Below are 24,521 nucleotides of genomic sequence, written 5' to 3'. Positions count from 1 at the left end.
TATGAAGTATAACCCTTATAGAAAATTATGTCTTGGGCGTTATCTCTACGTCTATCGAAAGAAAATTAATTTTCCGACTATTACCGCGTTAAAACTGTAAATAAGGTGTGTTAATTAACGAGGGTGAAAAACTGTCTGAGAGGTGAGTTAATTAACGATAGGGGTGAAAAACTGTGCGACAGTGCGTTTTCAGTAGAGGTGTGTTAATTAACCGACCGGTAAAAAATGAATGTCAATGTTGTGTATTGTTTAATTTGCGAGTTTTCTCGCTAGTTACGATAACTGCACCAAAATGAGTATAATCAAGGACCAACAGGCTTTATCTGACACGTACGTGTTAAATCAAAATTTGGGAAGTAAAACTGTTTTACCGTGCGATTTATCATTCGACCGTGTGTTTTACGTAGGTCTTTGTATAATTAAAGACAGGTCTTTAGATGGGCGTGTGTGCTCGCTATGATCTACGTTTAACCCTTTTGTATTGCGTACTATAAGTTGCATTTAATGAAATAAAAATATGGGGCTTAATCTATCGTATACGGAAAGGCGAATATAATGTTGTCATTTATCAATACCGACCAGTCAGCACCCAATTTGAATATCCACGGGAATATAGAGAGTAAATTCAGCAAAAACAACCGAACTATATTTCTGCTTTATTATTAAAAGACACGCACTCACCGTTTGAAATTTATTAAATTCATAAAAACGTGCCACGATGCGTAGATTGAGCATCTTTCCTTCAATAGCAATATCCATAAAACAGAAATCTCCATATTGATAAATAATACGGCACAACCAACCGAACAGTGGTAATTTCCACACAAATGATATATTTAAACTAAAATTACTTTAGCTTTTCACTAAATGTATATCGCATCCAACGATCCTCATTCCAGAACTTGTAATTTATAATAGCCGCTTTTATGCAATTACAGAATTGTCCCGTGATCTAACATACGCCCGATATGACACGTAATCATTTTTGGAGACATGTCATGGCATGGCAATTATACCCAGTGTCCGAAACAAACATTTTCCAAGCACAGGCCCGCAGGACCTGTGTGACACGTGATCATGTGGGTCGTTCAGGTGACGCGCAGGCCCAACCAATAATAATAATATTTATAGTTTCCAAGCGAAGCGCAGAACGACCAGAATCAAGGAAGTACATATAAAGCCAGTACACCACAGAAGGACTAAGGGTTTAGTAACTTAAGAGCGTGTCCGCGAGAGCACCATGCAGGGGGTGATAACCCTTGGGTCAGGGATTTGGACCAAATTTTTTCTGTGAGATGGGTTAGTACCCAGATACATCCCCACAAAATATTAGATTGATTCAGTTGATACCGACCTGGAAAATTGGAAAAGTATTTTTTAATCGAAAAATAAGCCAAAAATAGGCAATTTTGGATCCAAATTTGAATGATCTGCTATTCGGACAATAATTGATTAAGATAGACAAAATTTTGGGCATTAGTAGGACCACTCAGGTTCCTCCTTCACACTGATTTTGAAGTTTCTTGGTACTGGCCGGATACCCAACTCTCTCTGAAAATTGAATTTAATGAAAACCAACGTTTAAGAGACTATAGCTCGTTCTTTGCAGGGACTAGGACCGAAGTTGAATGTTACCCACAACTAGCAACCTTCCTACTAACAAAATAAAAAATAAAAATGACCGGAACAGTCATAATAAAAACAGGAGAAATATATTAAAAACACCAAAAATTAGGATAAAATGTCCCGTCTATCAATACCCCAGATGAAGTATATGTATGGACATCTTTACAAATTTAATATATTCCATTTAGTCGTTAGCAAGGATGATTTACACATGAGAGGAACAAAGTAAAATGAGATTTAAAGTCCACTGGACACAAACTAGGTCATTTTGGGACTAGCATAATATGGTGATGCATACTGTATCTATGGACATCATCACAAAGTTAATATATTCGTTAGCAAGGGTGATTTTGACTTAAGAGAGAGAAATGGAGTTTAAGGTCCACTCAACACAAACTAGGTCATTTTGGGACTAACATATGGTACAATTTCACTTCAATAATACACTTGTGGGAAAAGAGAATATCCATGAGGTTGAACAAACAACACCACACCATGTCACCGGCATGCTGTCACACCACGTAACTCAATGACAGACCTTAGGATCTAAAGTCTATATGTGTTAGACCAGCGACAAGTTTCATGAATGTCCAATGCAATTTAAACAGAACAAATCGTCTTCTATAAATATGATATAATGAAAGGTGAAATATGATACACGATTCAGTGTAAGCATATTTTAGCTCTTGGGTAAAAGAAGTGTTTCTGAGGGATGTACTTGTAACAGGTTTTAAGGACGAGGGGATTGTAGATGATCCAGTGACAGTAAGTCGTAGTCACACAATCAGCAAGACGACCATACAACACCTTTTCTGCCAATGTTCCTTGTGCCAAATAGGTTATTTTGGTCAAACATATTTTAGGAATCGGACCAGCTTATTCCCATCTGTATTTAGGAGCCGATCATTGTATGGAAACATTTGGACGTTTTCATGGAGAGGCATTTTCAGATCAGGAGGCTATGATAATTCCATATTGAAATCCCTGAAGGAGAAGAGGTCAAAAACAGTACTACAAAATAAAACAGTACTCTGTGGTCCAAAAACCTTGAAGGAAGGTCAGAGAGCATTTACACTCGAACGTAGGAATCTAAGTAAGTGAGCACTTCTGCTCGAACGTAGGTATATGTAGGAGTTTGGCACATGCTGTCAATATTATCCTGGAGTGCCATAAATCCTGTTTTGATCTATGCCATGATTCAGAGATTTCAATACCAGACATTAAATGTACCTACATGAACACTTCTGAATGTTTCTTCTTATGGTTCTTCTTTACATGAGCAGGTGTACAAATTAAAAGATATCATGTTTATGATAGTCATGTCAGTCAAATTTATACGATGATCTGCTCATGAATACAGATCTTAATAACAGTGGTCTGATCCCTGCAAAATTACACACCACTTATGACCCTTCCCTATGGCTATCAAGCAAGCGTGAAAGTCAGATTTTGTCACAAAAATATTATGATTTTAAACAAAATGATCTATTTGACACGATTCACGTTGAAATTACGAAATATTACAAGTAATGGTGATGATCAGTAGTCATTTGAAGATAATCGTTGGTCATTGCTGAAAAGGTGCTGCTTAGGTTAAATTGTGCTAATATAAAAGCTTGCTATGCCAGTCCTTACATTTATGCACTTCCGTGCTACTAACTACTGAATACAGGTGAGAATAATCGTTGCCTGATCCTGCAAAATTATACACCAGTTAAGCCCCTTTCCTACGATGACCGCGAACGTCCGATTTTGTCACAAAAACTTCATGATTTTTAACCAAGATAGTATATTTGGCACAAGGAACGTTCAAGTAACAAAAAATAGTACTAATGTTCATAATCAACGGTCATTTGAACTCTTGAAAATAGTATTCGGTCATTAGTGAAAAGACGAATTTCGTGGAAAATACCGTTTTTACACATTTTCAGAATATTACAGCACTCTAGTGGGTTGCGTTCCGGTCAGTTTTTTTCTTTTGACATTTACTTTGAGAAATGCCCTTCACAACCACACCAAGCAATTCTATGTCAGACCTGCAAAGAAGCAGCTACATGCGTTTTAGGATAGCATAGTTTTAAACATATGTAAAATGACCACTTTATGATCACTCACAGAAAATTCCACATGATTCATTCATTCCCAAACGACTGCAGGATTTTAAGACGACTACTAGGCCTATCATACCTGACCAATATCAAAAATTTAGAGACACAACTTTTCGGGTAGGAGCGTTTTGAAATTAGGGTAACAAATTGGTCGAAATATGTCAACTTTTGCCCCAAAACAACAATTTCCAGTTATACCGGAAGTTGTCAGTTCAAAATTTTTTCACTCCATCATGTGACTTCTGTCGTCTAGGGGTCCCCATAGACCAAGTATGGTTGAAATTTGCTGAACCCCCGGGTTATCGTTTTTTTCAATTTCTGCATGGTGCTCTCGTGGTTAAAACCTGTCCTCTACATCGCGATGCACGTAAACATTCAATTTTTACCTTACCCCAAAACGTGATTTCAATACAGACATTATTAAAAGGCACTGACGATATTATTATTTCAAGTATTATCTTTGAACAAGTCCATAGATTTCTAGACATCTCCGGAAGGTTTAAATAAAAATGAATCCAGTAGCTAAATATATGAATATGGCAAACCTGAAATTGTAAATATGTACATAGCCCCCCCCCCCTTTTTTTTGTTCATTTTATTCTTTTATTCTTATACTATTTAGATTGATTTTATCATAACATGGTTATATAGTCTTTTTGTATATATTTTCTGTCGTATAGGAAAGAGGTAATATAGGCCTAGGTAGTTTGCCAGGCAACGAAACATACGGCTAACATTTAGTATACAAAACATTTAATACCATGGATTTAGCTGTTCAAGTTACCAAAAATCATTGAAAATCAATATACTTGTTCGTCTCAAGACCTTAAACTCTGTGGATCAATCGAAACAATTTTTATATATATATATATATATATATATATATATATACATTATGATAACTATGGTCTCTAAAGTATCCACACGATTTTTCAAAGTGATCAAGGGCCATAACTCTGGCAGTAATTATCGAAATCATTGAAAAGCAATAGGTTTCTTCGTCTAGAGCATCCACAAGATATTTCAAAGTGATCAAGGGCCATAACTCTTAGACATAATTAACAGAAATTGCTGAAATTCAATAGGATTTATCATTTCACTAAATTAAATAATGCATAAAAATTCCATACAGATCGGATGATAAGTTTTGTCATTAGAGCGTTCACATAGGGTCTTTAACAGTAGGAAGAGAGAAATGGGGTACACTTGACACAAACTAGGTAATTTCGAGACAAACACATGGTTCAATTTTTTTTCAATAATTCGCTTGCGCTTATGGATTTTTAGCAGTGGGAGGAAACCGGATGACCCGTAGAAAACCCATGAGGTTGGACAGGCAACCTACCCCTTGTCATACACAAGCGGGAAATCGATACCGCAACAGTTGACTTAAATGACAGACCTTATGATCAAATGAGAATAACCAAAACCACGTTAGTCATGAACTGACCTGATCCGTGTGAGTGGACGTTAAAACCCCACTTCTCTCTTACATTAATTTTCGTTGATTAACCCGACGTTTTTTCGTGCAATAGATGTAACAATGTCTTCATCAGAACAGCCATGAAATAGTGCAACAAATTGGGCAGAGGGGCATCTGAGGGGCCGATATAGAGATATGCCTAGTTCGGGTGGATTAAAATGGAACACTTTGCAGCTGGAAGGATCCAAGTTAAAACAACTCTCGTTCTTTACATTAAATGTGCTATACTCCAAAACTAAAACCTTGTTATCTGTGAAATTGTTATCTCAAATTAATAAGAATCATGTTTCTTCCATGATAATCGTCACTTCCCTGAACATTGATTTCACAAGCTTATTCTGCAGCTCAGTTTTTCATCTACCGCCGGCTTGTTCAACATTTCACAGCAAAATTACAAGGCTAGTGTTCCCCCACCCTATCAGATCCAAACCACAGTGATGGTGAAATATTTTATTTGTAAATGATTTTTAAGTACATCTATCAGTATTTAATTAATTAACAAACAATACAATAATATAATCTCTTTTAACTGATAAATTATCAATTGGTCCATATTAAACAATATTTTAAAAGCTATGAAATGCGGTTGCTCCTAAAAACATAACCACCCCGCACCCACTACTACATGTTGGTATGTCGAAAATTTCGAAATAATTTTGACCCGTTCTAATTCCCATAAAGGTTTATGTTCCAAGTTTAGGAAAAAAAAGAAAATTTAGAATGTTGACCTATAGCATGACGATCTGGCGGTCACGATCCACCCACCACCCTCACATCATTTTGGTATGCCGAAACTTTCGAAATATTTTTACCCCGTTCAAATTCCCATAAAGGTTTGTTCCAAGTTTTAAAAAATGGAAAATTTAGAAGTTTGACATGTAGCATCACAGATCTACAGGCATAAATAATGTTTAATATGGGGGTACAAAATAACAACCTTTATAATGTGTATTAATTTAACATAAGATAATCATTATGATAATAAAGAAAAATCATATGTCGATGATATTGCCCCAAGAGTAATATCAGTGAAATATAAATATAAATTAAAACATCTTATGGGTCTGACATAACATCCCTTTCCTCCCCTCCCTCCCAAACACAAAATCATATTGGTGTGTCCAAGTTTGAAATAATCGTTATTTGACCTCATTTAAAAACCATCAAGTTTTATGTTCCAAGTTTAGAAAGTGAAAAATAGAATTTTAACCTTTGACCTGTAAATATGGGAGCATAAAAATTAAATAATGTTTCCAAAATGTATAAAAAGTTAGTATCATAAGATATTTGATTTAAAATATGGAAAAGTAACCTCTCCACCCCTCGAAAAAAATTGTATTTTTGAAATGGTTATTTAAAATGGCGGATTGAATTACCAACGACAAACACAATACACATTATAGACAATGAAAAATTTTGAATGTTGACATCATATGTACTTATAAAGTACACGTATGGTCAGTATTGCGAGCCGGCTACCCAACCCTAACTCCCATTTAGGAAGGGGGAGGTAGGATTTTCCCAAGTGCTCTGATCAACTGGAAGTGTTTACTCACTACTGACCTTACATTGTAAATAAACATAATCATGAATATAATATAAATAAACAATAATAACAGTAGACATCTGTAGACGACTTCATTAGAAAAATACTAGTTTGGCAATAACAAGCTTATTTAGATAAATTGATGGAAATAACAAGCTTATTTAGATAAATTGATGGCCGTTGGTGATATATACTATTCAAAAAAAGTAGGGGATATTTGATTTTTAAGTGTTATTAAAGTCACCTAATGAAACTGACGAAGAAACAAATGACAAAATGAAATGAAGTTCACATTCATCGATTTATTCCAAATGATCGTTAGACTAAGTAAGGCACAGACTGACCATTATAAGGGTAAAATGATACCCGGGGTCAAACAGCAAAGTTACCACAGCATCACAACCAAGTCAGTAACGGGTAAATCCTCCTCTGTTTGCCAAACAAGCATTGATCCGACGTGGCATACTCCTAATGAGACGTCTAAGGTCATTTTGGTCCAGATTATCCCTTTCCTGTTGCAACGCAGCAGCAAGTTCTTGGACATTGGCAGGACGTTGTTGACGTTGACGTAACCTCTGTCCAAGCATGTCCCAGACATGCTCGATGGGGGAGAGGTCGGGACTCAGTGCTGGCCAAGGTAATGTGGTGATGTTCTGTTGTTGGGGGTAACCTGTAACGATCCTGGCCCTGTGACATCTTGCGTTGTCATCCTGGAAGATGAAACGGCGGTCATGACGTCGTGCGAACCGCACAACATGGACTGCCAAGATGTTGTCCCGGTAGTACTGGCCTGTAACACGCCCTGCAACAACATGTAAAGCCGTTCTTCCAGCAACAGTGATGCCTCCCCACACCATAACAGAACCACCCCCAAATCGATCATGTCTGATGACGTTAACGTCTTGGAAGCGCTCGTTTCGACGACGCCACACCCTCCTACGTCTGTCCAAAAAATCAACAGTGAACCTTGACTCATCTGAAAACATCACATTGCTCCAGCGTCGATTATCCCAGTGTTGACGATCCCTACACCAACGACGTCTTGCCTGAATGTGATGATCTCTCAAACAAGGGATCACGCGAGGAGCTCGGGCGCGAAGGTGACCCCTATGCAGTCGATTCCGAATCGTCTGGCCACTCACTCTCACACCAGTGTCTGTTTGAAGACGAGCGCTGATCTGATTTGCTGTGATGACACGATTTCTCAAGGCCAAGGTACGGATAAATCGATCCTGGGCTTGAGTTGTCGACCTGAGCGTGGTCTGTCCTGTACAGATTGTGTATCACGGTATCTGGACCATAGCCTGCTTATGACAGACTGAGAAACATTCATCGTCCGCGCCACAACCGCCTGTGTTGTGCCGATCTGTAGCATGCCAAGGGCACGTAACCTTTCATTTTGGGTAAGCCGACGCATATCAAAATTTGTTTTCTGGTCACTAAAACAATTAAACTGATGTTTCCACCCTGGAATTCAATGCCACAATGACTGTAACATTCAAAGTCAGAGTCGTGCAAATCTTGGGTTGGACCCCCATGATGATCCCAAGCATCACCTGCATTCCATGCGGTAGCTATTGGTGCGTTTGGGCGTCACATGTAACTGGAAATGTTTCTTCTCTAAAGTATCCACACGATTTTTCAAAGTGATCAAGGGCCATAACTCTGGCAGTAATTATCGAAATCATTGAAAAGCAATAGGTTTCTTCGTCTAGAGCATCCACAAGATATTTCAAAGTGATCAAGGGCCATAACTCTTAGACATAATTAACAGAAATTGCTGAAATTCAATAGGATTTATCATTTCACTAAATTAAATAATGCATAAAAATTCCATACAGATCGGATGATAAGTTTTGTCATTAGAGCGTTCACATAGGGTCTTTAACAGTAGGAAGAGAGAAATGGGGTACACTTGACACAAACTAGGTAATTTCGAGACAAACACATGGTTCAATTTTTTTTCAATAATTCGCTTGCGCTTATGGATTTTTAGCAGTGGGAGGAAACCGGATGACCCGTAGAAAACCCATGAGGTTGGACAGGCAACCTACCCCTTGTCATACACAAGCGGGAAATCGATACCGCAACAGTTGACTTAAATGACAGACCTTATGATCAAATGAGAATAACCAAAACCACGTTAGTCATGAACTGACCTGATCCGTGTGAGTGGACGTTAAAACCCCACTTCTCTCTTACATTAATTTTCGTTGATTAACCCGACGTTTTTTCGTGCAATAGATGTAACAATGTCTTCATCAGAACAGCCATGAAATAGTGCAACAAATTGGGCAGAGGGGCATCTGAGGGGCCGATATAGAGATATGCCTAGTTCGGGTGGATTAAAATGGAACACTTTGCAGCTGGAAGGATCCAAGTTAAAACAACTCTCGTTCTTTACATTAAATGTGCTATACTCCAAAACTAAAACCTTGTTATCTGTGAAATTGTTATCTCAAATTAATAAGAATCATGTTTCTTCCATGATAATCGTCACTTCCCTGAACATTGATTTCACAAGCTTATTCTGCAGCTCAGTTTTTCATCTACCGCCGGCTTGTTCAACATTTCACAGCAAAATTACAAGGCTAGTGTTCCCCCACCCTATCAGATCCAAACCACAGTGATGGTGAAATATTTTATTTGTAAATGATTTTTAAGTACATCTATCAGTATTTAATTAATTAACAAACAATACAATAATATAATCTCTTTTAACTGATAAATTATCAATTGGTCCATATTAAACAATATTTTAAAAGCTATGAAATGCGGTTGCTCCTAAAAACATAACCACCCCGCACCCACTACTACATGTTGGTATGTCGAAAATTTCGAAATAATTTTGACCCGTTCTAATTCCCATAAAGGTTTATGTTCCAAGTTTAGGAAAAAAAAGAAAATTTAGAATGTTGACCTATAGCATGACGATCTGGCGGTCACGATCCACCCACCACCCTCACATCATTTTGGTATGCCGAAACTTTCGAAATATTTTTACCCCGTTCAAATTCCCATAAAGGTTTGTTCCAAGTTTTAAAAAATGGAAAATTTAGAAGTTTGACATGTAGCATCACAGATCTACAGGAATAAATAATGTTTAATATGGGGGTACAAAATAACAACCTTTATAATGTGTATTAATTTAACATAAGATAATCATTATGATAAAGAAAAATCATATGTCGATGATATTGCCCCAAGAGTAATATCAGTGAAATATAAATATAAATTAAAACATCTTATGGGTCTGACATAACATCCCTTTCCTCCCCTCCCTCCCAAACACAAAATCATATTGGTGTGTCCAAGTTTGAAATAATCGTTATTTGACCTCATTTAAAAACCATCAAGTTTTATGTTCCAAGTTTAGAAAGTGAAAAATAGAATTTTAACCTTTGACCTGTAAATATGGGAGCATAAAAATTAAATAATGTTTCCAAAATGTATAAAAAGTTAGTATCATAAGATATTTGATTTAAAATATGGAAAAGTAACCTCTCCACCCCTCGAAAAAAATTGTATTTTTGAAATGGTTATTTAAAATGGCGGATTGAATTACCAACGACAAACACAATACACATTATAGACAATGAAAAATTTTGAATGTTGACATCATATGTACTTATAAAGTACACGTATGGTCAGTATTGCGAGCCGGCTACCCAACCCTAACTCCCATTTAGGAAGGGGGAGGTAGGATTTTCCCAAGTGCTCTGATCAACTGGAAGTGTTTACTCACTACTGACCTTACAATGTAAATAAACATAATCATGAATATAATATAAATAAACAATAATAACAGTAGACATCTGTAGACGACTTCATTAGAAAAATACTAGTTTGGCAATAACAAGCTTATTTAGATAAATTGATGGAAATAACAAGCTTATTTAGATAAATTGATGGCCGTTGGTGATATATACTATTCAAAAAAAGTAGGGGATATTTGATTTTTAAGTGTTATTAAAGTCACCTAATGAAACTGACGAAGAAACAAATGACAAAATGAAATGAAGTTCACATTCATCGATTTATTCCAAATGATCGTTAGACTAAGTAAGGCACAGACTGACCATTATAAGGGTAAAATGATACCCGGGGTCAAACAGCAAAGTTACCACAGCATCACAACCAAGTCAGTAACGGGTAAATCCTCCTCTGTTTGCCAAACAAGCATTGATCCGACGTGGCATACTCCTAATGAGACGTCTAAGGTCATTTTGGTCCAGATTATCCCTTTCCTGTTGCAACGCAGCAGCAAGTTCTTGGACATTGGCAGGACGTTGTTGACGTTGACGTAACCTCTGTCCAAGCATGTCCCAGACATGCTCGATGGGGGAGAGGTCGGGACTCAGTGCTGGCCAAGGTAATGTGGTGATGTTCTGTTGTTGGGGGTAACCTGTAACGATCCTGGCCCTGTGACATCTTGCGTTGTCATCCTGGAAGATGAAACGGCGGTCATGACGTCGTGCGAACCGCACAACATGGACTGCCAAGATGTTGTCCCGGTAGTACTGGCCTGTAACACGCCCTGCAACAACATGTAAAGCCGTTCTTCCAGCAACAGTGATGCCTCCCCACACCATAACAGAACCACCCCCAAATCGATCATGTCTGATGACGTTAACGTCTTGGAAGCGCTCGTTTCGACGACGCCACACCCTCCTACGTCTGTCCAAAAAATCAACAGTGAACCTTGACTCATCTGAAAACATCACATTGCTCCAGCGTCGATTATCCCAGTGTTGACGATCCCTACACCAACGACGTCTTGCCTGAATGTGATGATCTCTCAAACAAGGGATCACGCGAGGACGTCGGGCGCGAAGGTGACCCCTATGCAGTCGATTCCGAATCGTCTGGCCACTCACTCTCACACCAGTGTCTGTTTGAAGACGAGCGCTGATCTGATTTGCTGTGATGACACGATTTCTCAAGGCCAAGGTACGGATAAATCGATCCTGGGCTTGAGTTGTCGCCCTTGGTCGACCTGAGCGTGGTCTGTCCTGTACAGATTGTGTATCACGGTATCTGGACCATAGCCTGCTTATGACAGACTGAGAAACATTCATCGTCCGCGCCACAACCGCCTGTGTTGTGCAGATCTGTAGCATGCCAAGGGCACGTAACCTTTCATTTTGGGTAAGCCGACGCATATCAAAATTTGTTTTCTGGTCACTAAAACAATTAAACTGATGTTTCCACCCTGGAATTCAATGCCACAATGACTGTAACATTCAAAGTCAGAGTCGTGCAAATCTTGGGTTGGACCCCCATGATGATCCCAAGCATCACCTGCATTCCATGCGGTAGCTATTGGTGCGTTTGGGCGTCACATGTAACTGGAAATGTTTCTTCTGTTAGGTTCTATAGTGACTTTTTTCGTAGTCATTTGCATATTTTAGTATTATGCCCCCAAAATCAAATATCCCCTACTTTTTTTGAATAGTATATAACAATAGTTAAATCCAAATTGCAAACGAACCCCATCAATTTGTGAATCAAAATGTTACAGTAAAGGAACACCTGCTAACCAGTCTTGGACACACCTTTACATAGAGAAGTGATTTGATAGACTTTTAGTGAAGATATCGGTTTAAACTCTACATGATGAAACAAGCCCAAATGTAATGTTCTAGAGAAACGAAGCGAACTGCCTATATAGCTATAAGATATAACAGTAAACTAACTATTAGAGATAACTGGGTGGCCAATTTCAAGTCTTCAAAGATAACTGCCCCCGTCGAAGGCCAATGAATGGGGTGTGCACACCAGAATCGACGGAAAACGGAAAACTTCGTAGGAGACAGAAGTTTGTAATATATTTCATCCAGAATCGTGTTAAGATTAACAATGTCATAACCCTTGCGTTGTGGTCTGTCTTATAATTGTGTGGGGATCACAATTCGAAAAGAACGGAAGTCCTAAATTGGACTGAATGTAGTTGTGTACATGTTCTAAGAAGTAATGGTACGTCTGCAGCCTACAACCATTACCACCATTTCTAATCTCCAGACAATAACCTCAAGCACAGGTCTCGCCACCTGGCTGCAAGGAACCCCGAATCTTTGTGTATGTAGAATAGTGAAGAAACTTTTGTGTCTGTAGTGTCTGTAGACTAGTGAAGAAACTTATGTTGTGTCTGTAGACTAGTGAAGTATCTGTTTATGTTGTGTTTTCGGGATATAGAAGAAACTGTTCGTCCCATCTGACCGTCGGTGTGTTTTCTCTCGATAGAGACAAACATATTCGGTGTGATCTTTGTTGAAGTTATGGTGTTTATTTTGTGTATGTATGAAGAAACTGTCCGTCCCATCTGACCGTCGGTGTTTTCTCCCGATAGAGATAAACATATTCGGTGTGATCTTTGTTGTTGAAGTTATGGTGTTTATTTTGTGTATGTATGAAGAAACTGTCCGTCCCATCTGACCGTCGGTGTTTTCTCCCGATAGAGATAAACATATTCGGTGTGATCTTTGTTGATGAAGTTATGGTGTTTATTTTCTGTATGTATGAAGAAACTGTCCGTCCCATCTGGTCGTCGGTGTGTTTTCTCCCGATAGAGGTAAACATCTTCGGTGTGATCGTTGTTGTTGAAGTTATGACATGTTACCCTAGACATAACAGATAGACTCGGTCCCTTAAGTAGTTTTACACCTCAAGCCTAACTAAAAGTCAGTGTTTCCAAGGGGTCCCCATTTTAAGATGTGTTTCAAACTAGTCAACAGAATGTCCTTTACTGTACCTATCAGACGGACCCATGAAAATTTAGAAAATATACTATTCAAAATACTAAAATATGCAAATGACTACGAAAAAAGTCACTATAGAACCTAACAGAAGAAACATTTCCAGTTACATGTGACGCCCTAACGCACCAATAGCTACCGCATGGAATGCAGGTGATGCTTGGGATCATCATGGGGGTCCAACCCAAGATTTGCACGACTCTGACTTTGAATGTTACAGTCATTGTGGCATTGAATTCCAGGGTGGAAACATCAGTTTAATTGTTTTAGTGACCAGAAAACAAATTTTGATATGCGTCGGCTTACCCAAAATGAAAGGTTACGTGCCCTTGGCATGCTACAGATCGGCACAACACAGGCGGTTGTGGCGCGGACGATGAATGTTTCTCAGTCTGTCATAAGCAGGCTATGGTCCAGATACCGTGATACACAATCTGTACAGGACAGACCACGCTCAGGTCGACAACTCAAGCCCAGGATCGATTTATCCGTACCTTGGCCTTGAGAAATCGTGTCATCACAGCAAATCAGATCAGCGCTCGTCTTCAAACAGACACTGGTGTGAGAGTGAGTGGCCAGACGATTCGGAATCGACTGCATAGGGGTCACCTTCGCGCCCGACGTCCTCGCGTGATCCCTTGTTTAGGAGATCATCACATTCAGGCAAGACGTCGTTGGTGTAGGGATCGTCAACACTGGGATAATCGACGCTGGAGCAATGTGATGTTTTCAGATGAGTCAAGGTTCACTGTTGATTTTTTGGACAGACGTAGGAGGGTGTGGCGTCGTCGAAACGAGCGTTTCCAAGACGTTAACGTCATCAGACATGATCGATTTGGGGGTGGTTCTGTTATGGTGTGGGGAGGCATCACTGTTGCTGGAAGAACGGCTTTACATGTTGTTGCAGGGCGTGTTACAGGCCAGTACTACCGGGACAACATCTTGGCAGTCCATGTTGTGCCGTTCGCACGACGTCATGGCCGCCGTTTCATCTTCCAGGATGACAACGCAAGATGTCACAGGGCCAGGATCGTTACAGGTTACCTCCAACAACAGAACATCACCACATTACCTTGGCCAGCACTGAGTCCCGACCTCTCCCCCATCGAGCATGTCTGGGACATGCTTGGACAGAGGTTACGTCAACGTCAACAACGTCCTGCCAATGTCCAAGAACTGGCTGCTGCGTTGCAACAGGAATGGGACAATCTGGACCAAAATGACCTTAGACGTCTCATTAGGAGTATGCCACGTCGGATCAATGCTTGTTTGGCAAACAGAGGAGGATTTACCCGTTACTGACTTGGTTGTGATGCTGTGGTAACTTTGCTGTTTGACCCCGGGTATCATTTTACCCTTATAATGGCCAGTCTGTGCCTTACTTAGTCTAACGATCATTTGGAATAAATCGATGAATGTGAACTTCATTTCATTTTGTCATTTGTTTCTTCGTCAATTTCATTAGGTGACTTTAATAACACTTAAAAATCAAATATCCCCTACTTTTTTTGAATAGTATATATACAATACATACAGAAAAAACATAAACCTGTTATTGCCAATCTAGAATTTCCCTATGCAACTTCCATTTCCCAGTCGAGTTCCCGGTACCATAAACTTCCGCTTGACATCCATCCAAATCACAGCTGGAAAAAAAGGTAAACTATGACAATTAAATTGTCCATATGAATAATATCGTTTAAAAAAAGGACGTAGTTGAAAATTTGCCCATCTGTACAACAGGATTAATATTTCAGTAAATCTGAAACGTTTTCAAAAACTACGAACGAACGTTTCCTAACTTCATGCTGTATTGTTTTGCGACTAGAAAATCTCAGCTTGCAGCTGAAGTATGATTTGTTCAAAGTAAACCGATACAGTAAATTCATCTAAGAACCACTATTCAACACTTAAAGTTACAATTTCATATTTTCTAAGAAAGTCAAAACATAATTATTTCTATGTCCTTTGCTCAATAGGTTGTCAACTCACTATTAAACGATCATAGGTGTCATTCTCACACTTTAAACTCATTTACACCGGAAATAATAACACAATTACCTCCCTTGTTTTCTATTCTCCACCATGGAGTAGTTATCTTCAAATGTTTGAATTTGAAGATGAAAATGATATTTTTGCCAATTTCTCAACTGGCAATAGTGAATTATAGGATTAATAGAAATAAAATGGGGTTTAACGTCCTACTCCTATACTGGGCTAATGAAGACGGGCATACGCCATACAGTGTGCTATGTGGGAAATTGTGCCCGGGCAGCGGCACTATCGCCTACTCTTATATCGAATTCCAACTGCCAAGGGATCTTTTACGTGCATTCTAATGTATACACGGGACCTCGGTTTTTCGTCTCATCCGAAGGACTAGACAGCTGTCCTTGTCAGGCCCTCCGTTCTGATAAGGGGAAAACACGTCGGAAAATCCAAATGAACTTTCTCGGCCAATGCAGGGATCGAACACCCGACCTCCAGGCTAGCGAGCCAGCGTCTTAACCACCTAGCCACCGTGGCCCCTATAGAATTAATAGGATTATTCTTTAACAAGGTAGGACTGTTTATAGATACCATCTATTTTCAGGCTTTATTTTAATAGATTTTAAAAATGTAACTCAAAAATATGAAATTGCAACTTTAAGATGACCAAGTGATACGTTGTTGAAATGTCACAGTTTTGAAGGCGTAAGTTCTATTTCCAGGAATGTCTCAACAGTTAATATGTATAATTTGATTCAATGGACATCATATTATGTAATTAAGCATATCACATGGAGTTTAATTTGAATTACATGTATTTATAAATTTTAGGGATAATTTAGAAATAAGTAAAGTTTGGTATTAATACCTACCCTGTCTGTTCTCCTATACCAGTGGTAATCGTCATATTGATCATTCGGCGTCTTAACATTGTTGTGGTCCTGTAAAATATACCATTATATATCAACAGCCAAGGACAAACTTGTTGCCTACATGAACTAGAGAAGTTGTAATTAACAAGTATGTATATTTTTTTTAATGTTTTAAAATAAGGAAAACAGTGAATTATTCGAGACGTATAAATATATATTTGAACTCCAGATAAGAAGTGAAATGGAATGGTCTAACACAATCAGCTACCCTCATTCGTGAAATTCCTATGAATAACCACTACTATTTCGGTTCATCGTGTTACATTAAACGACATTTTATGTTCTAAATAAAACTCATAAATAATGTTTGAAATTTTGTATTACAGTAATAACACTTCCGACTTTGTTTTAGAAATACAGAAAATATTGATATTAATGCTTACCTCATCGATTGCATAACAATTGTCTGTACAATAATACCTCCATGTATAATATGCTGTGTGTCCTGCTCATCCACAACTATCACCGTCTTCATACGTCCCTTACAAACATATCCCCACGATCCTGTAAATTAGTGAAGGATTATTAAGTATTGTACATCTAATCTCAGTTTATGTACTTTAACCGGCGCCGTCACTATTTTTTAAGAAAAAAATTATATTTATGTTTAGTTAGATCTTTCTGGACCCTTTATTTATTTTTTTCATCAAACTTACAATAAAAATCCTGTAAAATGCAATCAGTTTATGGACTAATAAAAAAGACAGCACGTTTTACATTTGTCTATTGTCATACCAAAAAATATTAAAATCTATAAAGTGGTGATGCATAACTCACCTGTATCCGTAAACTCTCTAGACCCCACTATCAACAATACATCTAAGTTTATCATAGAAACACGTTATACAAGATTATCTTTACTGGACTCTCATGAGAAATTTGCAATATACATTAAGGGCATTAAAAATCTAAGATAAACCAAATATCAGAATATATTAAATATAGCACCCCTTACTTAAGCAAATGCAGTGAAAAACATGCAAAAAAAAACAAACAAAAGAAGAACCCCAAAAAGAAAATATTAGTTGCCTAAAGGAGATGTGGGATTAGTTGATTGATGCCATATTAATATATCCCAATTTAATTACTCCCCATGTCTACAACTTTCAACCAAAAAAAACCTATTAATACATCATGGAAAACTTCACATGATATTTACAAAGGAATCTGGTGCACAAGCCAAGCTTATACACATCAACCAGCCAGAATATAAAGACAGACCCAGTATAAGATAAATAATAACGTGTGTGGACCTCTCTATGATACCATAAACTTCTTGTCTCCTTTAGTGCAATCTGAAAATAAAAAAAACCCATGAATTAAATTAATGTTAACTCTTTTTTCCTAAACTCAAATCAATATGCGCATCGATTGACAAATTCATTGGTGTTGAAGGATTACACATACGAATATGTCCGTAACATTGGACTACCCCTGTCTCATAGGTCATATTAGTCCGATATAGGACGGAAACTATTCTATGTAGTTTGACGAAAATATTGTAATATGGTGAAGATCGTTTATTTAAAAGTAAAAGGTAGCTTACCCAAAGAAGAACTACCACGCCGCCATCGTCCGACCGATAACAGGAGATATGTCTGTAATATGTAATAGAAATATGAAAGTAAATAAACTGGTTAACTCTGCGTGAAAGACTCTAACCTTGGCCTATTCGACAATCTAAAATTTTATGATGCTATGCCAAAGAAATACAAACTTTCATTATTCATGTGAGGTGGGCTATAAATCAGAAAATTCTTCACATTTTGTCCCTTGATTTGTATACCTGGTGAACGCTGACACTTCCCCTTTAATAATGAACAATGCATATAGTTTGTAAACCTAGGCCGTCTCACACTATTCCTTTCCGGGTATTCAAATTCTACATTGAGAAACTGTTGCTTGATAAAAAAAACCCAGAGACAATTATGAGACTAACATACTGCGCATATGCTATTGGTAATACAATGAAGAATTTTGCGCCATTTTGTAGGTCCAGTTTAATGCAAATAAAACACGACACTATTTTAACGTCTACTCAACACGAACTAGGTAATTTCGGGACTAACATGTGGTATATTGTACGTAGGTGTCTTTAGCAATGGAAAAAAACGAAGGACATACCCTACTCCTGTCACGTAAAAATATTAATCGACTGTTTAAATGGAGGGTTTAAAGTCCTACTGTTCTGTCGACTTGTTAATAATATACCAGCCTATCTGAACGTACGTGTCTTTACCAATGGAAAGAAACCGAATGACTAAGAGAAAACCCACTCGGTTCGACATACCCTACTTCTGTCACGTACAAATATTGATCGACTGTTTAAATGGGGGTTTAAAGTTCTACTGTTCTATGGACTTGTTAATATACCAGCCTATCTGAATAAAATTTTAAAATGAAAATTAAAAGTTTACTAACCTGTTTGAGATGAGAGACGTATCCTATATTTGGCTAATGTGAATAGATGCTTTCACTTGGCCGCTCAATTTCAAATTGAAGGACGGTTGGGGGATGTTTGCTTTCTAAAGTTTGTATCTGAAAAGTACTCACCACGGTTACCAGGCGACTGGGTTGTTCGAATCGGCGTCTCTAGCTGTATGGAACGACAAATTTACAAATATTCATTTAATTGACGGGACCCATTGGCAGTGAATTGATTTTATGTTAGTTTGGCGTTCCATAATTCAGATCACCTGTAAAGAATCAGCTACCTATGTGTTCGCTATACAAGCCTGCACTGTGATTGGCTAATATTTCTGGTGGGTATTTGATTGATTACAAAACAAAGAAAAGAATGCGCATGTCTATTTTACATGGTTTAATGTATCATTCATGTCATAGAGAATAAATTAAATCCATCCCTGCCCATCCTTTATTGATCATTGAAAAATCATTCGATTCTTAATGATATTACACAAAACCATTGCAGAAATCTCCAACTATCGAAAGGTTTAATATATGGTGTACCCAGAGCCGGAAACCAAGTGAAAATTCTCAAGATATCCAAACCTTGGCCGTCGCCTATCAGAATAAGCATAAAATTCCAGACATGCCACTGAGTTCAGTGGAAGTACCCTAAGTTCGGGAATGCCCTTTGACTTCAGTACAGGGCTAACAGGGGTCATTCCAGTAGTAAGGCACATAAGACATGAGTCATTCACCATTCCAAAGTGGAAGGCATGGTCTTAACTACATGCACTGCTGGACTCTGTCAGGTCATTGACCAAGACCCACACAAGTACGCGCCGACGGCGCGTCACGAGCGTGCCAAAGGCGCGAAAACGTCCGAGGGGGGTCTGGGTGGCTTCTTCTCCCAGAAAAGGTTTGAAAATTGTCAACCGCAAACCCATTTTCCAAGCATTTCAGACCAAAGCAGAAGAAGGCAAATTTTTGATTTCCTGGTACAATTAGATAACAGAATGACCTAAGAGCACTATCATTAGATGAATTTGAGAATTCTAGTACACTTCTTTTTTTGTGTTGTTTGTCAGTCATTTTTTTCCAATCATTTCTTTCTCCAGTCCTGTGTCCTGCCCGCTCCTTCTTTCTTTCTTTTCTCCCCCCTCTCCTTTCTTTCTCTTTTTTCTTTTTTGTTTATAGGCTTAGGCCCACTTTTTTTTAATGAGCTTAGGCCCACCTGTCACGGACAGGTGGACAGGTGGCCCCAGTCCGGCACTGACTACACGTATACACTAAAATAGTAAATGCATTGCATACACAAGACGATGTTGTCTTTAATCGCTGACTATTTATTACAAATATAAAAACCTAATTAAATTCTCGGATTATCCACTGCCTGCGTCTTTTTCCGTGATTTTTATCTCAGAAAGTGTTGTACGTCTAACTCTTCATAAAGTTTATCAACATGTACATCAAGGGCTCAATCACCGCGTGTAACCTCTGACGTCACGCGTGCAGATATTCCTAATCGTCGGACTGTCGATATGGGGAACCCTGACATTTTTGTCCTGTATACGCTTCATGAGTATTTTTCGGGGAATCCAGTATTTTTCTAGTAAGATTGGATACCTCTACTTTCCATATATACCAAAATTGTCATACTTTTATTGGAAATAACCACCTGATAAATACTTTTCTGGGAACCTATCTTTAAGTAAATAACAAAATCGCATAAATCTTATGTAATTTAATATTATTGTAAAGAAGTGATAAAGTATTATACTTATCTTTTTGCCTTTAATCGAATCTGTGAAAAGACAGCGCCATTCTCTTCAGTTTCTTGTTAATACTAACATATACCGTAATTCAAGTTGTTATAAGGCTATACACTGAATTTTAGAATTTAAAATTCAGCTAATGACCAAAAAAGTTTCAAGAGAGTAAATTGGTTGTTAATTATAGTTTGCGAGTTGACCAAGTGACTTCAACAAATTATATTACATGTATTTGAGTACAGACTATAGCTCGTTCTTTGCAGGGACTAGGACCGAAGTTGAATGTTACCCACAACTAGCAACCTTCCTACTAACAAAATAAAAAATAAAAATGACCGGAACAGTCATAATAAAAACAGGAGAAATATATTAAAAACACCAAAAATTAGGATAAAATGTCCCGTCTATCAATACCCCAGATGAAGTATATGTGTGGACATCTTTACAAATTTAATATATTCCATTTAGTCGTTAGCAAGGATGATTTACACATGAGAGGAACAAAGTAAAATGAGATTTAAAGTCCACTGGACACAAACTAGGTCATTTTGGGACTAGCATAATATGGTGATGCATACTGTATCTATGGACATCATCACAAAGTTAATATATTCGTTAGCAAGGGTGATTTTGACTTAAGAGAGAGAAATGGAGTTTAAGGTCCACTCAACACAAACTAGGTCATTTTGGGACTAACATATGGTACAATTTCACTTCAATAATACACTTGTGGGAAAAGAGAATATCCATGAGGTTGAACAAACAACACCACACCATGTCACCGGCATGCTGTCACACCACTTAACTCAATGACAGACCTTAGGATCTAAAGTCTATGTGTTAGACCAGCGACAAGTTTCATGAATGTCCAATGCAATTTAAACAGAACAAATCGTCTTCTATAAATATGATATAATGAAAGGTGAAATATGATACACGATTCAGTGTAAGCATATTTTAGCTCTTGGGTAAAAGAAGTGTTTCTGAGGGATGTACTTGTAACAGGTTTTAAGGACGAGGGGATTGTAGATGATCCAGTGACAGTAAGTCGTAGTCACACAATCAGCAAGACGACCATACAACACCTTTTCTGCCAATGTTCCTTGTGCCAAATAGGTTATTTTGGTCAAACATATTTTAGGAATCAGACCAGCTTATTCCCATCTGTATTTAGGAGCCGATCATTGTATGGAAACATTTGGACGTTTTCATAGAGAGGCATTACAGATCGGGAGGCTATGATAATTCCATATTGAAATCCCTGAAGGAGAAGAGGTCAAAAACAGTACTACAAAATAAAACAGTACTCTGTGGTCCAAAAACCTTGAAGGAAGGTCAGAGAGCATTTACACTCGAACGTAGGAATCTAAGTAAGTGAGCACTTCTGCTCGAACGTAGGTATATGTAGGAGTTTGGCACATGCTGTCAACATTATCCTGGAGTGCCATAAATCCTGTTTTGATCTATGCCATGATTCAGAGATTTCAATACCAGACATTAAATGTACCTACATGAACACTTCTGAATGTTTCTTCTTATGGTTCTTCTTTACATGAGCAGGTGTACAAATTAAAAGATATCATGTTTATGATAGTCATGTCAGTCAAATTTATACGATGATCTGCTCATGAATACAGATCTTAATAACAGTGGTCTGATCCCTGCAAAATTACACACCACTTATGACCCTTCCCTATGGCTATCAAGCAAGCGTGAAAGTCAGATTTTGTCACAAAAATATTATGATTTTAAACAAAATGATCTATTTGACACGATTCACGTTGAAATTACGAAATATTACAAGTAATGGTGATGATCAGTAGTCATTTGAAGATAATCGTTGGTCATTGCTGAAAAGGTGCTGCTTAGGTTAAATTGTGCTAATATAAAAGCTTGCTATGCCAGTCCTTACATTTATGCACTTCCGTGCTACTAACTACTGAATACAGGTGAGAATAATCGTTGCCTGATCCTGCAAAATTATACACCAGTTAAGCCCCTTTCCTACGATGACCGCGAACGTCCGATTTTGTCACAAAAACTTCATGATTTTTAACCAAGATAGTATATTTGGCACAAGGAACGTTCAAGTAACAAAAAATAGTACTAATGTTCATAATCAACGGTCATTTGAACTCTTGAAAATAGTATTCGGTCATTAGTGAAAAGACGAATTTCGTGGAAAATACCGTTTTTACACATTTTCAGAATATTACAGCACTCTAGTGGGTTGCGTTCCGGTCAGTTTTTTTCTTTTGACATTTACTTTGAGAAATGCCCTTCACAACCACACCAAGCAATTCTATGTCAGACCTGCAAAGAAGCAGCTACATGCGTTTTAGGATAGCATAGTTTTAAACATATGTAAAATGACCACTTTATGATCACTCACAGAAAATTCCACATGATTCATTCATTCCCAAACGACTGCAGGATTTTAAGACGACTACTAGGCCTATCATACCTGACCAATATCAAAAATTTAGAGACACAACTTTTCGGGTAGGAGCGTTTTGAAATTAGGGTAACAAATTGGTCGAAATATGTCAACTTTTGCCCCAAAACAACAATTTCCAGTTATACCGGAAGTTGTCAGTTCAAAATTTTTTCACTCCATCATGTGACTTCTGTCGTCTAGGGGTCCCAATAGACCAAGTATGGTTGAAATTTGCTGACCCCCCGGGTTATCGTTTTTTTCAATTTCTGCATGGTGCTCTCGTGGTTAAAACCTGTCCTCTACATCGCGATGCACGTAAACATTCAATTTTTACCTTACCCCAAAACGTGATTTCAATACAGACATTATTAAAAGGCACTGACGATATTATTATTTCAAGTATTATCTTTGAACAAGTCCATAGATTTCTAGACATCTCCGGAAGGTTTAAATAAAAATGAATCCAGTAGCTAAATATATGAATATGGCAAACCTGAAATTGTAAATATGTACATAGGCCCCCCCCCCTTTTTTTTGTTCATTTTATTCTTTTATTCTTATACTATTTAGATTGATTTTATCATAACATGGTTATATAGTCTTTTTGTATATATTTTCTGTCGTATAGGAAAGAGGTAATATAGGCCTAGGTAGGTTGCCAGGCAACGAAACATACGGCCACAGCATCTAAATCGTCCGGGCAGTCAACATGAGTTGTCGCATATTTTTACTTTAGTTGGTAATGAAACATTTATAATACACTAAAATCTGATTAAGAGTAACAATTAACTCATTAAGTAAATCATTAGAATTTGTTTGACCCATGCTAACATTTAGTATACAAAACATTTAATACCATGGATTTAGCTGTTCAAGTTACCAAAAATCATTGAAAATCAATATACTTGTTCGTCTCAAGACCTTAAACTCTGTGGATCAATCGAAACAATTTATATATATATATATATATATATATATATATATATATATATATATTATGATAACTATGGTCTCTAAAGTATCCACACGATTTTTCAAAGTGATCAAGGGCCATCCACAAGATATTTCAAAGTGATCAAGGGCCATAACTCTTAGACATAATTAACAGAAATTGCTGAAATTCAGTAGGATTCTTCATTTCACTAAATTAAATAATGCATAAAAATTTCATACAGATCGGATGATAAGTTTTGTCATTAGAGCGTTCACATAGGGTCTTTAACAGTAGGAAGAGAGAAATGGGGTTTAACAGTACACTTGACACAAACTAGGTAATTTCGAGACAAACACATGGTTCAATTTTATTTCAATAATTCGCTTGCGCTTATGGATTTTTAGCAGTGGGAGGAAACCGGATGACCCGTAGAAAACCCATGAGGTTGGACAGGCAACCTACCCCTTGTCATACACAAGCGGGAAATCGATACCGCAGCAGTTGACTTAAATGACAGACCTTATGATCAAATG

At 37.7% G+C, this 24,521-nt stretch overlaps 1 long non-coding RNA gene across 1 annotated transcript; it reads right to left on the bottom strand.

The window, feature by feature from the left end:
• Positions 1-15,021: 15,021 nt before the first annotated feature.
• LOC130014347 (uncharacterized) lies at positions 15,022-23,528 on the bottom strand. Its single transcript, XR_008789319.1, has 5 exons — positions 17,986-23,528; positions 17,217-17,734; positions 16,823-16,943; positions 16,380-16,448; positions 15,022-15,164 (listed from the first exon to the last, which is right to left on the bottom strand). It is a non-coding gene; the product is annotated as an uncharacterized LOC130014347 (long non-coding RNA).
• Between the last annotated feature and the right edge of the window lie 993 nt (positions 23,529-24,521).

The sequence above is a fragment of the Patella vulgata genome, chromosome 9 (assembly GCF_932274485.2).
Source record: "Patella vulgata chromosome 9, xgPatVulg1.2, whole genome shotgun sequence".
Taxonomy (NCBI): Eukaryota; Metazoa; Mollusca; class Gastropoda; family Patellidae; genus Patella; species Patella vulgata.
The sequence above is the reverse complement of the archived record's forward strand: the minus strand, read 5'-3'. Positions and strand labels throughout refer to the sequence as shown.